The sequence below is a fragment of the Orcinus orca genome, chromosome 4 (assembly GCF_937001465.1).
Source record: "Orcinus orca chromosome 4, mOrcOrc1.1, whole genome shotgun sequence".
Classification (NCBI taxonomy): Eukaryota; Metazoa; Chordata; class Mammalia; order Artiodactyla; family Delphinidae; genus Orcinus; species Orcinus orca.
In genome coordinates, this window is record NC_064562.1 from 142,942,464 (window position 1) to 142,958,283 (window position 15,820).

The following is a 15,820-nucleotide window of genomic DNA, read 5'->3' on the forward strand; positions in this document are numbered from 1 at the left end:
TCAGCCCTGCCCCCTTTCTCTTCTCACTCATGAAATCCAGTGACATGAATGTCACATATTTTGTTATAGTCTCATAGGTCCCTAAGGCTCTGTTCATTTTTTAAAACAGTCTATTTTCTCTCGGTTATTCAGAGTAATTTCTCTTGTTATGTCTTAGAGTTAACTCATTCTTCCCTGTCCCCTCCTTTCTACTGTAAAGCCCATACAATGAGCTTTTGATTTTGATTATTATATTTTTAAAAACTGAAGTTTTTATTGGATTACTTTTATGTCTTCTATTTCTTGTCTGAGACTTTGTATCTCTCTGCTAAGGCTTTCTATTTTTTCACTTGTTTCAAGTATGTTTATAATTTCTTCTTGAAGCAATTTATGACGACTGCTTTAAAATCTTTGTCAAATAATTGTAGTATCTCTGTTATCTTGGTGCTGTCATCTATTGACTGTCCTTTTTTTGTTCAAATTCATTCAACTAGATCTAACTGGTTCCTAGTATAATGAATATTTTGCAGTTGAAACCTGGACATTAAAAAAAAATATTCGATGAGACTTAGATTCTGATTTAGAACTTACTTTACAAGACTTTCTTTGGTGCTGCTCAGGCAAGGGAAGTGTGTGCTACTTCATACAGTCAGGCGGAGGTACCTGTTCTGCCTCCCCACGCAGCCATATGACACCTGGGTGTACGAGCGTCTCGTTTCAGCTGGGCAGGGTTCGTAGTTCTAACTCCCCATGAGATCCCCGGTGACAACATGGTGGTGGTGGCCTCATTACCACTGGGCAGTGGTGCAACTCTCACCTTCCCACTTGGTGTTCTCTAATTCCGTACCAGTGAGGTGAGGAGGCACCTCATTTTGTCTCCCTGAGAATGAAAATGTAGATTATCCATTCTTTCTTTGATGCAATATATGGTCATGGGGCCACCATTTTTTTCTGTGGTGTTGGGCTGAAGAGGAGCAGTTATTGTCAAAAAGTTTTCTGTTTTCTTTCTGGTCGTTTGACTAGAGACAGCAAGCTTTTCTTGGGTCTTTTTTTTTTTTTTTTATCTGCACTGGTCTGGGTTTCTGCCTTCTTGTGAAGAAAACCTTGTTTCATGAATCATGAGGTCCCTAGTAGGTCTACCTCCTTTATACTTTTTTTTTTTAAGTAAAGTTTTTTTTAAGTTGAATTAGATTTTTTTTTAATTAAAAAATTTTTCTTTAGATATAATGTCCATGTGTTTTGGTTGTTCTTAGCAGGAGAAATATGGAAAAGTATACCTATTCCACCTTTCTAGAAGCAGAAGTCTTCCCTAACATTTTTATTTTAAAAAAAAAACTGAGATCAAAGGTCAAATTATGAAATAAGACATTGATGAACATAAGAATGAGATATTAAAATCAATAGTAGTTCTGATAAAGCTCTGTCTCTCCTCTCTCTGTCTCTCCTCTTTCTCTCTCCATATCTATGGCTGTGCCATCTATAGCTATTGATATATTACTTGCCATTATTTATCCATATCTATTTTTATTCACAAACTGCCATACTCAAATTCACACCCACATCCTTATTAAACTCATACCAATAGCTTATCATCAGTATTTATACTGAATCTTCCTCCTGCCCTGTATAGGACAGATGAGGCTTCTAACTCTAATTTATTTTAGATGTGGCTTCCTTAATATGTCTTTGCTTTGTATATGAAACCAGTGTAAAACTAGTTCATTTTGGAATATGAGATAAACCAAATGTTATATACAAATTTGAATTTCTCAGTTATTACATATTTACTTTTTTTTTTTTTTTTTTTTTTTTGCGGTACGCAGGCCTCTCACTGTTGTGGCCTCTCCCGTTGCAGAGCACAGGCTCCGGACGCGCAGGCTCAGCGGCCATGGCTCACGGGCCCAGCCGCTCCGCGGCATGTGGGATCTTCCCGGACTGGGGCACGAACCCGCGTCCCCTGCATTGGCAGGCGGACTCTCAACCGCTGCGCCACCAGGGAAGCCCACATATTTACCTATTTAACAACTATTCATTGACATCCGTTTGGGCAAGAAACTTTGTTATTAATTGGGTATCAGTAGTATATAAGACACATGTGGTCTTGTTGCCATGTGATATCATGTTATTCTATGTATCAATATATTTCATATCCTTTACCCTACCCACCTATCCACGAATACTTTCTTCCATATGTATACACACGTACACACACATACAAATACACACATAGTAACACAATTCAGGTAGAAATGAATGTTCTAGTAGTAGATTCTATTATTTGCCAAGGCTGGAAAGTGGTTAAGTTAAAATCACAATTTTCACTTGTGACTAAAGAGCTAATTAACTGTCAACTTCATCCTTCATGGATTTTTTTATTTTTTCTGATTCTGGAAATCTTCTGCTTACCTTCATCTGTTTTCAGGAGCAGAGCATGTTCCTAAGCATCAGATTTTTAGAGAGACAATAGAAATGTAAGTTGAGGACTTCCCTGGTGGCGCAGTCATTAAGAATCTGCCTGCCAATGCAGGGGACATGCGTTCGAGCCCTGGTCCGGGAAGATCCCACATGCCGCGGAGCAATTAAGCCCGTGCGCCACAACTACTGAGCCTGTGCTCTAGGGTCTGTGAGCCACAACTACTGAGCCCGTGTGCTTACAGCCTGTGCTCTGCAACAAGAGAAGCCACCACAATGAGAAGCCCGCGCACCGCAACGAAGAGTAGACCTCGCTTGCCGCAACTAGAGAAAGCCCCGTGCACAGCAACGAAGAACCAATGCAGCCAAAAATAAATAAATTAAAAAAAAAAAAAAAAAGAAACGCAACTTGAGGATGCATGTCATTTCTAGTGGAAATAAAAACACCGAACCATTCCCTCTCTCTTTCTCTCATATTCACTAGTGATGTGGAGCTGTAAAATAAAACATGTTAAAAATAATTTTTCCTTAGTAGGGTATAATATTTGTTTAATTGTGTAAGTAGTCTTCTGTTCAAATTTTGAAATACATTTTATAGTCTGAACACTTCTCTAATTCAAAAGTGAACCATATAGATTATACTCGCCTCAAGGACAGGGGTTATCTTTCATCCACTGTTTTATCACCAGTTCCAGTCACTGTGACTCAGGCTCATTAGATGATGGTTGAGTCAAGAACTGAATGGCAAGAATGAGTCAGCTAATATCTGGTGGCAGAATGTTCCAACTGCACACATGTCAAGGGCATAAAAGAGAGCACAATAAGCAGGAGCCAATATGTATTATAAGGACAGAGAGGAAGAGACTGTAGAAAGAGAAGGGCCAAGGAACGAGCTTCATGGTGTTTCCATATTTGCAGAAAATGCATTGAGCACACAATAACTTCTCAATAAATCTGCATATATTCTTTTTCAGATTCTTTTATAGATTATTACAAGATATTGAATGTAGTTCCTTGTGTTATACAGTAGGACCTTGTTGTTTATCTATTTTATATGGTAGTGTGTATCTGTTAATCCCAAGCTCCTAATTTATCCGTCCCCCGCCCCTCCTCCTCCCCTTTGGTAACCATAAGTTTGTTTTCTATGTCTGTGAGTCTGTTTCTGTTTTGTATATAAGTTGATTTGTATCATTTTTTTTAGATTCCACATATAAGTGATATCATATGATATTTGTCTTTGTCTGACTTACTTCACTTTGTATGATATTCTCTAGGTTCACTCATGTTGCTAAAAAAGGCATTATTTCATTCTTTTCATTTTAAATATATATACACACACATATATACCACATCTTCTTTATTCATTTACCTGTAGATGGACACTTGGGTTGCGTCCATGTCTTGGCTATTGTAAATAGTAATCCTGTGAACATTGGGGTGCATGTATCTTTTCGACTTAGAGTTTTCATCTTTTCTCAATATATGCCCGGGAGTGGGATTGTTGGGTCATATGGTAACTCTATTTTTAGTTTTCTAAAGAACCTCCATACCATTTTCCATAGTGGCTGCACCAACTTATGTCCCGCCAAGAGTGTAGGAGGGTTCCCTTTTCTCCATACCCTCTCTAGCGTTTATTATTTGCAGACTTTTTGGTGATGGCCATTCTGACCAGTGTGAGGTGATACCTCATTGAAGTTTTGATGTGCATTTCTCTAATAATTAGCGATGTTGAGCATCTTTTCATGTGCCTGTTGGCCATCTGTATGTCTTCATTGAAGAAATGTGTATTTAGATTTTGTGCCCATTTTTTGATTGCATTGTTTGTTTTTTTGATATTGAGGGGTACTTGCTATTTGTATATTTTGGAAATTAAGCCCTTGTCAGTTGTATCGTTTCCAGTTTTTTTTTCTCCAAATCCATAGGTTCTTTTTGTTTTGTTTCTGGTTTCCTTTTTCTGTGCAAAAGCGTGTAAGTTTGATTAGGGTCCCATGTTTGCTTTTTAACCATGTTTAAAGTCCTTCAATTATATTAATGACTTGTATTGAAAGGAATAATGTATTCATTGGAATCCTTCTTTTCTTATTTCTTATGTTTTTGTAGAAATGTAAGTGATGCCCTGAGTCTCTGTTGGGAATGGCCCCAGTGGAAGGGCATTGACAAAGCCTGGGGCCGGGGCCTTTGTCATGTCTGTTAGTGACCCTTCCCGTAGCTTGACTCATGGAGATGGGGTGTAGGGCTACCTCCACATCTTTCTTTGGGCTCTGCTGTCGCTCACTTCAGAAAGGGGGCTGAGGAGACACAGATTTCTGCCTGTAAATTTGTCTGACCTGTTGCATGATTCCAAGAAAAAAAAAGATGTTTGGTGTCACAGTGGTCACGAATGATTTTGGAATTCCATGATGAAGGAGGTGGGGAAAGGCCAATAGTTGTTGGAATCCTTCTTTTAAAAACAAGAGTGCTAGAGAGCCCTCATGAAATATTAATATGCTACTAAAATTAAGTTGAACATTTGTGGTTCTTAATCTCACGTGTAACCTGAAACTACCAGCTTTTCTCCCTGCCAGGCTTCCAGCTCTGCTGTTTCACCCTTTGATAGACTCTAGCAGTTTCATTGCCTGTGGCTCCTAGCAGGGTGACTTGGAAGCTTTAAAACCCCCTACAATTTTGTGAGATTTTTTTTTTTAATCAAAAAATGACTCTTGTGCCTCTGAGTTAGCAACCCACTGACATTCTCTCAAATCTCTTGAATGGCTCCTGGTAATTCTCACAATTGTAAACTGTTTGGTGTAGACTTAGGTTGTTAATAGCTATCCTTTGACTATTTCTTAATTCCCTTTGATTTTTTTTTTTAACAGTTTACTTTCCTATATAACAACCAGGTTGGAACAAAGACTACCTAATGGTAAGAAGTTTAATACTTACTGCATAAAGCTCGAAGGTCCCAGTCGCATAATACTGTTGAAACTGTAAGAATTCTAATTCCTTATGAGTAGGTAGGTTCAAGTCACTGATTTATGGAAGTTGATAGTTAAAGCTGTGACAGTTCAGTTTCCCACTTTCTTGGACTTAGCCTGTCACTCACCTAACTTCTTATTCTAGGCTATTTGTGACTACTTAAAAATCCATTTAGAAATAAAAAGACAAGAACTGCTCTACTATTTACAATGCTAGGCTAAATCAGGAATGAAAACATGTGCTCTGTGTTTTGTCTTGTTTGCATTTGTGTTTTAATTTTACTCAAAACAATTTGAAGTTTCATGTCACTCTATTCTGCTATGACATGACACTTTATGAGAACTTATTTAAAGAAATACACACTGGATCTGTACACTTTGAGTGTAGTTTATAAATAATTAGTTGTAGGCATAGAAATTAAAACTACAGAATTTCATATTTTTGTTGCCAGGAATTTTCATCCCCTCAGGCTATCCTTTTTCATATGTGAAAGTACTGCCAGTGAATCAATGATTTTTAAATATACCAGGCTCTCAAGAAGGATAAGAGAAACAAGATTTCACTTTAGATGGAAATGATCTAAACAAAGATGCTCCAGAAAGATAGTGTCTCTGAATGTTTTCAGATGATCTAGAATCCAGAAAAATATCATTATCCTATTATGCCATTTCTTTGAATGTGAATTAGAAATGTGTCTGAAAACTCCCCTTTAAACTCTGTGAATCTGGATCTTTAAAGATGCCAGGGGAATGCAGTGTTCAGGTTGATTTTTACTACGAAATGTTTCCCAGAAACAGACATCATGAAGTGAGATTTGGTGGTGACATCTTAAGAAAGAGAGGAATGCTTCTGTTCTCAAAGCCTCATAATGAATATGGCAGATGAAAATGGAGAAGTTTGACATGAAGGACCAAGATGAAGAAATATTACCATTTTCCAACCATGAATAAATTATAATCCCACCTATAGTAGTCATTCAAACTTCTCTATGTATAGTTTCTAAGCAGCAACTTAGAAAATAGTTTTTCCACTCCTTGCCCGCCCCAGTTTATTGTTACGGATTTTATCAATAGCTGCAGAATCCTGCCATTCAAGTTAAAATGTACATGTGTGTATGGCACACAATGGAGGAAAATTTGAGGATTGCTCTTCGCCTCCCTCAACTTCTTTTCTGAAGCAGAAAAATCAGTGGCTTTGGAAAGGGGATGCAGGATTCAATTGAGAAACAAACTCAATTCAAATGAGGCAACTATACAGTCAGAAAAATAGGGAGCAAAGGGATGAAAACTATTTTAAATAGTGTTGAGAAGAAAATTTCTGCTACTCTTGGTTAAAGCACCTCAAAAGAAAGAGGGCTTTGAAATGAGGTTATTTTTCCAACGTTGTTTATGCATCATTCTTCCCCACAGTTAATGAGATTATTAGTGATAACTCAGGTACACTTAAACTCAGAGTAACAACGTAAAGTTTTAAAATACATCTTTTAGTCTTACAGTGGTGCTTTCCAGCCAATGCCAGAACTTGAAACGAGCATGAGAAGCACTTTTCAGCATTCAGTAGGATTATTTCCATTGTTAGTGAAGGATTTTAGAGACAAATTAAGACTGGTTTCTTTAAAAATCACTGTGGCAGCTTGGCTTAGGAAGAGTGGAAGTTGTTTGCGATCCAATATTATCTCAGGCTTGTGACACTGAGTATTTGGAAACACTTGGATATTTTTCGCATTTGCAATGAATCGTTTTTATTAATGGCTTTCTTGAGTAGTTCTGCTAAATTTACACCTCAAATCTGAATTTTGGACAAAGAGGCACCACAGAGGGAAACATAAAAATGGAGAAGGCTTTTAGTTACACCCTGTATGTCACAATGGAAAGGTTTGATTTTAATTTCAAACTTTAAGAACATGTGAAAATATTGTTGTAATTTCTTCCTTGCCTTCAATAAATATTACTTTGTGATCAGTTTCTCATTCTAACTTCCTTCACAATAAATGTCACCTATCTCTTATCAAAAAAGGTTATTGGGGCTTCCCTGGTGGCACAGTGGTTGAGAGTCCGCCTGCCGATGCAGGGGACACGGGTTCGTGCCCCGGTCCGGGAAGATCCCACATGCCGCGGAGCGGCTGGGCCCGTGAGCCATGGCCGCTGAGCCTGCACGTCTGGAGCCTGTGCTCCGCAACGGGAGAGGCCACAGCAGTGAGAGGCCCGCGTACCGCAAAAAAAAAAAAAAAAAAAAAAGATTATTGTATGAATTACAACTGAATGCTAATAAAAAATTACTTTATGAAATGTAGGTTATTCTTTACAGAAGTGAACCAAGTAGTTGTTCATGAGCCATTTAAGCCTATAAATGCAATTTAAATTGCGAAGGTAAACTATCAGAAGGAAACACCTCTAAGTTTTCAGTCAGTTATCCACTGATTTTTAACCAAATCAATAAATTGTAGCAGGACAATGTATTTGCACCACCCAGTCAAAACAAATAAAGGCTATCTACTTATTATCACAGAAGCAATAAAAAAGGCTTGCACAGCATTCTTCTCTTAATTTATCTTTCACTGTGCACCATAAAGATAACAAAGTGCTGCATTTCCAAAGAACATATTGTTTTACTCTGTATGTTTTTCATCACTGAAGTCTAGAGAGTACTGTTTTTTAATTTGGTGATGGAATCCGTCAATTAGAAGTAGTCCGAATGTTGTAGGAGGATAACGACAATGGGTATGAAAGAGAGAGGGATGTATAGTATGAATTCATGGTGCTTTTATGGCACTTCTCATTGGATTCATGGCAGAGCTTATCTGATGAGTAAATAACTTATGGATCGTTCAGAACGGGAAGGAGAACGTGGTTAAAGTCATCTGATTAGAGACACTCACGTAAGAACGATGAAATCAAGCTCTGTGATTAACTCTTCTAAATCCTTGCATACGAATTATCATTTTTTAAATTGCTGACATTGTCCTTAGTTCCTTGGCCTCAGGGTCAACTAAGCAAAGTTTTTATTCCTGTCATCTGCCACTAACAAGCTACATGACTTAGGGACATTCACTATGGTGAAATTTTTGAGTTTTCCTGTTTTCCCCTGTGAGAAGAAATCTTTAAATGTTCTTCTATCTTTAAGACTCTGTGATTCTAGTCATGCTAATAGAGGGTGATCTAGGTGAACAGAGTTCTCTACATGCAAGTCCTGATTATAAGTGTTGACTTCCCTGTCTAGTGTCATGAAGATGTGATGCTCATTAAAAGGTAGCATTGATCTGATTCCAATGTGACTCTCTGAACTGGAAAGCTTAAACAGCTGTCTCTGATGGAGCTTGGAGTGAAGCTTAACAGTTCCAAATTTCAGGTATTTTCCCATTGACCTCTGCTTTGAACCAGAAAAGCTATCAATAATAATGAATGTAATGCATTAATTCCTTCATGAAACATAATTGGCATACAAGCATGGCCAGCCTAGGATACCTTGGATACTTTGTCTCTGAGATAAGTTATTAAAAAGTATCATTGGTGGGTAAGGTAATGAAACTTGGTTTATGGAAAGGTAAGAAAAGATGGGGGTAAGCAACCTAAAATGCTTGGCCATACTATGGAGAGGGTCCAGCCTAGGATACAATATGTTTTTGCATAGAGCCTCTCAGCCTGGCCAATAAATGGAACAGAAATGAACATGAACAAAGTTGAAAAAATATATATGGATACAAACATCGCTAATTTTTATATTCATTATGCCACAGCACAGACCTTCTCTGGGCTACAAATAGCCCTTAATTCATAGCCTGCAGAAAATTGCTTATAAATGTAAGTGAAATGAATCCATGGTGGAATTTAGCAAATAAATTAGATCATTCTGCATCTTTACATACAATGTCAATAATGTTTAAAATCTGTGAATAGCGCCATTATTTCAGGAAAGAATAGTGAAGTTTCATATATTTTAAATTCATCAAAAGAAAGAAAGAGTATTTCTGTTTCAACCAAGTATGGCAGTATAATTAAGTCAGTCAGATTGAATTAAACAGCTAAATTAACTTGAAGCCCTTTCTGCCATCCACTGTAAGTCTGCAGTTTTTAATTAATGTTTAAAATGCAGTTTGCTTGTAGTTGATGTTTAATTTATAGCTATAAACAAAATATGTAAGCTTATGGTAATTTGAATATTTTCCTCATGAAATGTTCTTTTGGCCTTAAAATGATAGAAAATGAATACAAATACAATTTAGCTCTTTTGTAATTAAAATAAATGTTTCTCTTTCTTCTTGTTCTACTTTTAAGTAAGTTAAAACTTAATATACCATAAACCTAAGTAACTGGGGTATTAATAGCCTTTAAAATATAGCTCACAAACTATGGAATGTGAGCTAAGTGGTTGCAAATTTCCCAATCTTCCCATTTGAAATTCTAGGGTAATTACATATCATATTCCATAATCAACTATGAGTAAAATGATGGACCCTTAGAACAATGTAAATTCATCAGGATACATACAATATATAATCTGGGCCTTATTTCTTTGTAAAAAGGTGTATGATTTATTTAGTTGCTTATTATAAAAACTTCATTCTAATCAAAATATAAAGCTTAGTGTTAAAATCTACATTTAGTTTATATATTTTAAAGGAAACATGACTTATCACACCATGTCATAATTTTATATAACTATGCTACACTTTTTATGTATATGGGAATGAAAACTGATTTTTGAGGAAAATAAATATAATTTATCTGAAATTTTAAAAATAATTATAGAAGAATCAGATGCTCCGAATCAAACTGAAAAATGTGCTATGACTGTTATTGATTTATTGTGCTATCAGAATCTGTGAAATGTAGAATAAAAATGCAGGCAAATTTTGCAAATTTGACCTAATGCTTGGCAACAACAATTTCACAAGCAGCTTGTCTTTCTGTAGTAAAGGTTCACGTGGAGGTTCACCAAGTCTTTAGATGAATTTCCCAACTGTGCCTACTCTAGATTTCAAGGCGCGTGAATGTATAGAGACACAAAGATACTCCCAGTGCTGAAGAGGCACAGTTATCTACATTTTGCAGAACTTAAATCTTGCTGAAATTGTGTTATGACTCTTTCTATGCCAGGAGCAAATAGAGTGATCATGCATCTTTTTCACTTATTTTTGTATCTCAACCACTTGTGTAGGTAAATATACTTAAAAATTAATTACCTTCCAAGAATATGTGTAATGATTTACTAATAAAATTCTCAACAAACTCAGAATAATGATAAAGAACATAAGCTAAAATCATTGCCTTTGAGATTAAGATGTTTCTGCATCCAAAATGTGTTTTGATCATTCACCAATTTTAAAATTAGAAATGTTTAATGAATAACTTGTGGCAACAATATTTTAGAATCTTCTAAGACTTTTTTATTTTCCTGTAATGATAATGCTAAAAATCAATATAAACTGTGTATTTTCAATTATAAAAAACATAGGGATATAAAAATATCAATAATATACACCAGTGTAATAATAGTGCTAAATTTTAAGCGAACATGTTCATGATGGTTTTCACTTTTTTATTTTTAATATTTTCCAACGCTATGTGTTACTTTAGTAAAAACAAAAACTTGAAGTTATTTTGAAAATATCTGTTTATACATTTATGTGTATACAGCATGTTCTTAATTATTACAGAAAATACACAGAGTCAAAAGTTGAGACGGAAATATACTATAAAACTAAAAGTGGCTATTTCTGAGCATTGGGCTTTTAGGTTATGTCCTTCCTTCGACTTTTTTGAATTTTCCAACCTTTCTTTATTGAGCATATTGATGGCAAAAATAAATTTATTTTTAAAATTCTGGGTTGTCTTTAACATGATCACATTTAAAAAATTAATATTTGAATAACAGTGACTGTTAGATCTGTTGCATTTGTTCTTTAATCTCTGTTAAGGAGATATTATACACTCCAAGGAAATGCCTTTACTCAGGATCCAAAAAAAATCATGAAGGTGAAAATTTATTTTCATTTATAAAATACAGGTGCAAGTTTTTGGTAACTTGAATGGACCCTGAGACATATGCATTTAAAAATTTTAGGTTTTGAGTTCCTTTACTGTTGATGTCACAGTCGAGTAAAATTGCTGTTAAACGAAAATTGTTGGTCAACCCAAAATTGAATTAGTTGAATATTCTCCTCAGATAAATTAAAAAATATATTTTATTAAAAAATAAAATTTAATTTAAAAATTTAGTAAAAGACCTTAAACTTTATAATGGAAAACCTATTTGAAATATAATGGTATACTTTGTAAGTGTAATTCACTAAATATAATTCAGTGTTTCTTTGATGGCTGAAAATTTCACAATGCCCGAGTCATCACTGTGAATGTCAGCTTGACTGTAGAGTATCATAGCTGCAGACATAGTAAGAAATAGAACCGCACTTCCTAGCAACTTTAACTGAACATTTTCTGTAGTAAATATAGTTCTCTTTGCCATCCCACAAACATGTCTTGATTATTTCTACTTCAAGCAATCCCTGGAAGTGAATTTCTTACTTCCCATCACCCATCATCCTACACATTCTTTCCTTGAGTATCTCCTTCTCAGAAAAAGTTCCTGGTGGCTCAGTGGTTAAGAATCCACCTGACAATGCAGGGAACACGGGTTCCAGCCCTGGTCTGGGAAGATCCCACATGCCACGGAGCAACTAAGCCCATGTGCCACAACTACTGAGCCTGTGTTCTAGAGCCCATGAGCCACAACTACTGAACCCCGCGAGCTACAACTACTGAAGCCCATGCTCCTAGATCTAGCCCGTGCCCCACAACAAGAGAAGCCACCGCAGTGAGAAGCCTGCGCACCCTGTGAACCGCATCGAAGAGTAGCCCCCGCTCGCCGCAGCTAGAGAAAGCCCACGCACAGCAACAAAGACCCAACACAGCCATAAATAAATAAATAAATATTTTTTAAAAAGTATAGCTTGTTAATAAACATATCTTATAAAAAAAAAACTTTGAAAACATTTCGAGTATCTCCTCAGAAAAAGTTCTCCATGACGACAGCAGTGCATGTTAGCTTCTTCTTCTAAAACTTATATTTTTTTCTTCTAAAAGTTATAGTCAGTGAGCTTCATTTTCTTCATCATTTACAACCTAATTTACAAAATATAATGTTTAAACAAATGCAGTCTATTTAAAGTAAATGGAGGAAGTATTGGTTCTTATATGGGATGATAACTATACCAGGTCCCCCAGACTTAATATGATTATGTTTTCCTAAGAATGGGATGTTGAGAAAATAACCTCCCTTCTTTATCTTTATAAGTAGGAATAATCATTTACATTCATCTGCAAGAAAAAATAGTTTTTTTCTTATAATTAAATCAAGAATAAATCTGATAAGTCCTTAAATAAAAAGTATTAAATAACGTATGGGCAATATCTTCATGATTATTTTATAAAGCATCTAAGGAATTTGTTAAAAGGGAAATGTTTTGTTTCATTATTTTTCTTCTTTTTCATTAGTCAACTCTCTATAAGTGTGCTGAAGGGAATATTAAATTTTGCTGAAGTAGTTATGCAGTGAATGAGATAATAAGCTTCAGGTACTACTTCTTTCTTTTTTTATAAAATTTATGCGGCCTTCATTCACTGCTGCGCCGGCTGAAGTATAGCATTCAGGCATTTTAACTGATCTTTTCAACTTGGTTACCAAAATGTTGAGTGCAGTTTTCAGCTAGTGTCTTCTGGGCCTAAGTATTTATCTATAAGTAAATATATAAATATACCTATAGAATTGGCAAATACAGTGTTTACTAAAGCATACTCATATTAACAAACTATACATTGAGGGTATTTGTCAAGGCAGGAGTGGAGAAGCGGGGGAAACTTTAAATATGCTGAGCAGTGGAAGGCTTTCTGAAGATGCAGCATTTGATCTGAGTCCTTGAGACTGTGAGAGTTCAAACCAAGTATAAATCCAGGGAAAAGCACAGGGACTAGCCAGTGCATGGGCTCAGAAGCTTGAAAGGCCTTCAAGCAGTTAGGGAACACAGGAGACCTACTGGAAACTGTGAGCTAAAGACTAGGAAGAGATGAGTTTGGGAAGGTAGTCAGAGCTCTGATCACACAGGGTTCTCTGTACGTCACAGTTAGGAGTTTGAATTTTCATTCAAAGTGTATGGGAAGAAATAAGTTTTAAGCAGTTCTGCTATGGGTGGGCAGGATGCAGGTAGTGGTCAGCAGTTATTGACATTATACTTTCAAAAGCCCTGCTAAACAGTGAGTTGTAGTGAGGTTATAGAAGACGAGAGAGTTTTTAAACTCTGAAATGGTTAGAGTGATATCCTAAGATAGTTAATATTTTACTAAAAAATTATGTGTAACAGCAAACATTTTATAGCACTTATTAGTGTGAGATGCTCTTGTCAATACTTTCAATATAGTAACTCATTCTGTTTCTACAATCGTTTTATGAAGTATCGCAATTTTACAGACAAAGAAACTAAGGCGCAGAGAGGTTAAGGAACTTGCCCAAGGTTACACAGGTAGGATGTGGTGGAATTAGGAATTGAGCCCATAAGATTTAATTTAAGATTTAATTGTATCACGTGATTTTTTAGAATTTGTTTTTATCCTAAGTATGTTAGGTTCTAAAATTATTAGAGAGCAAAGACTGGCTTTCCATTTCTTCCATACACAGCTGCTTACTTTACAGTTCACTATTTAAGATCCTAGACTAGCTACGCCTCACGAAGAATAAGGACAACAGACTTTTCTTTTCCCATATACATCACTGAAATTTGGGAACCAAAATTAAGAGCTTAATAAATGTTGACTGGTTAAATATGCAGTAAGCCAGTATATGTTACAAGTGTCTGATAGATATATAGATAGAGATTTAGATAATTCAAAATACAATTTTGATGTTAGTTTTTAAATTGCTTTCCCCTTAATATTAAATGAGAATGTTAAATAAAAACAAATTTTAAAAAATCATATGATACAATTATATCTGAAATTAAGTCTTATAGGTTCAGTTCCTAATTCCACCACATCCTACCTGTGTAACCTTGGGCAAGTTCCTTAACCTCTCTGAGCCTTAATTTCTTTGTCTGTAAAATTGTGATACTTCATATAACTATTGTAAAAACTGAATGATTTACTATATTGAAAGTATTGACAATGGCATCTCACACTAATAAGTGCTATAAAATGTTTGCTGTCATTACAGAATTTTTTAGTAAAATATTAACTATCTTAGGATATCACTCTAACCATTTCAGAGTTTAAAAGCTCTCTCGCCTTCTGTAACCTCACTACAACTCATTGTTTAGTAGAGCTATAAATCTATATATAGATACATATCCCATGATTTAGCAGTTATGCCCAAAGTATTTACCCAGTCTAAAAAGTCCACAATCTGTAATTACCCTCACATTCAAGCACTCCAGAATGGTGTCAAAATCTTACTGAAAATAGAATCCCTCTTTTTCTTCTTCTTCCTCCCTCCCTCCCTCCCTCTCCCTCTCTTTCTTTCTTTCTCTCCTTCTCCTTCTCCAAGTATAACTGACAAAGAAAAATTATAAGATATTTAAAATGTACAGTGAGATGATTTCACTTATGTCATATTGTGAAAGAATTCCCACCATCCCTTGCCTCACAATAATACTATAATATCATCATAATAAGCAATTAAGTGAAGTGTATTTTCTCCTGCCAGCTTAATAACTTCCATATGAAGTAGATACTATTTTTAGCAATACAGATTAAGAAATCCAAGGCTTAGAAAGATTAAGTAACTTGACAAGTTCACATATCTCGGAAACATCAGAGTGGTTTTAAACATAAATCCATCCCATTGCAGAGTCATCACTCTTAGCAACCATACCATACTGCTACAAAAGCAGAAGCCTCCTGAAATTGTTTGGACCACTGACATATATGAAGTTAATATATCACGAAAATATATTTCTTGGACCTTTGTGTCCAGTCCAACTCACATCCTGTTATAGCTATTAATTTTGTAAACCATTCAAAGAAAGTGGCTAAAGCAATTTAACTTTTTCTTAAATGTCAGATAAATGCCAATGAAGACTTAATTTTGAGAGGAAATGAAAACTGAGTAATACAGCTGAACAGTTGGATTTAATTAATATTCACATAATGCTTATTTAAAACTGAGGGACCAAATGGAATATAATTTCTCAATATAATTAACATTTTAAAACGTTTTTTATTTATATATGAATAATTGCAAGATTTTAAAATGTATTGCTTATAGTAAAATCTGTTTTGTAAATGCAGCTATTTACATTCTTAGATAAGTGATATTTTAGGGAGGATCAAAGAAAATAAATAAAGATTAAAGGTTAAACAAAATAAATATAAAAATGATCAGCTAGATGATTTAGAAATATATGTGCATATATGTATTTCAGAAGCCATAAAAAATTTTTTTAACATCTTTATTGGACTGTAATTGCTTTACAATGGTGTGTGAGTTT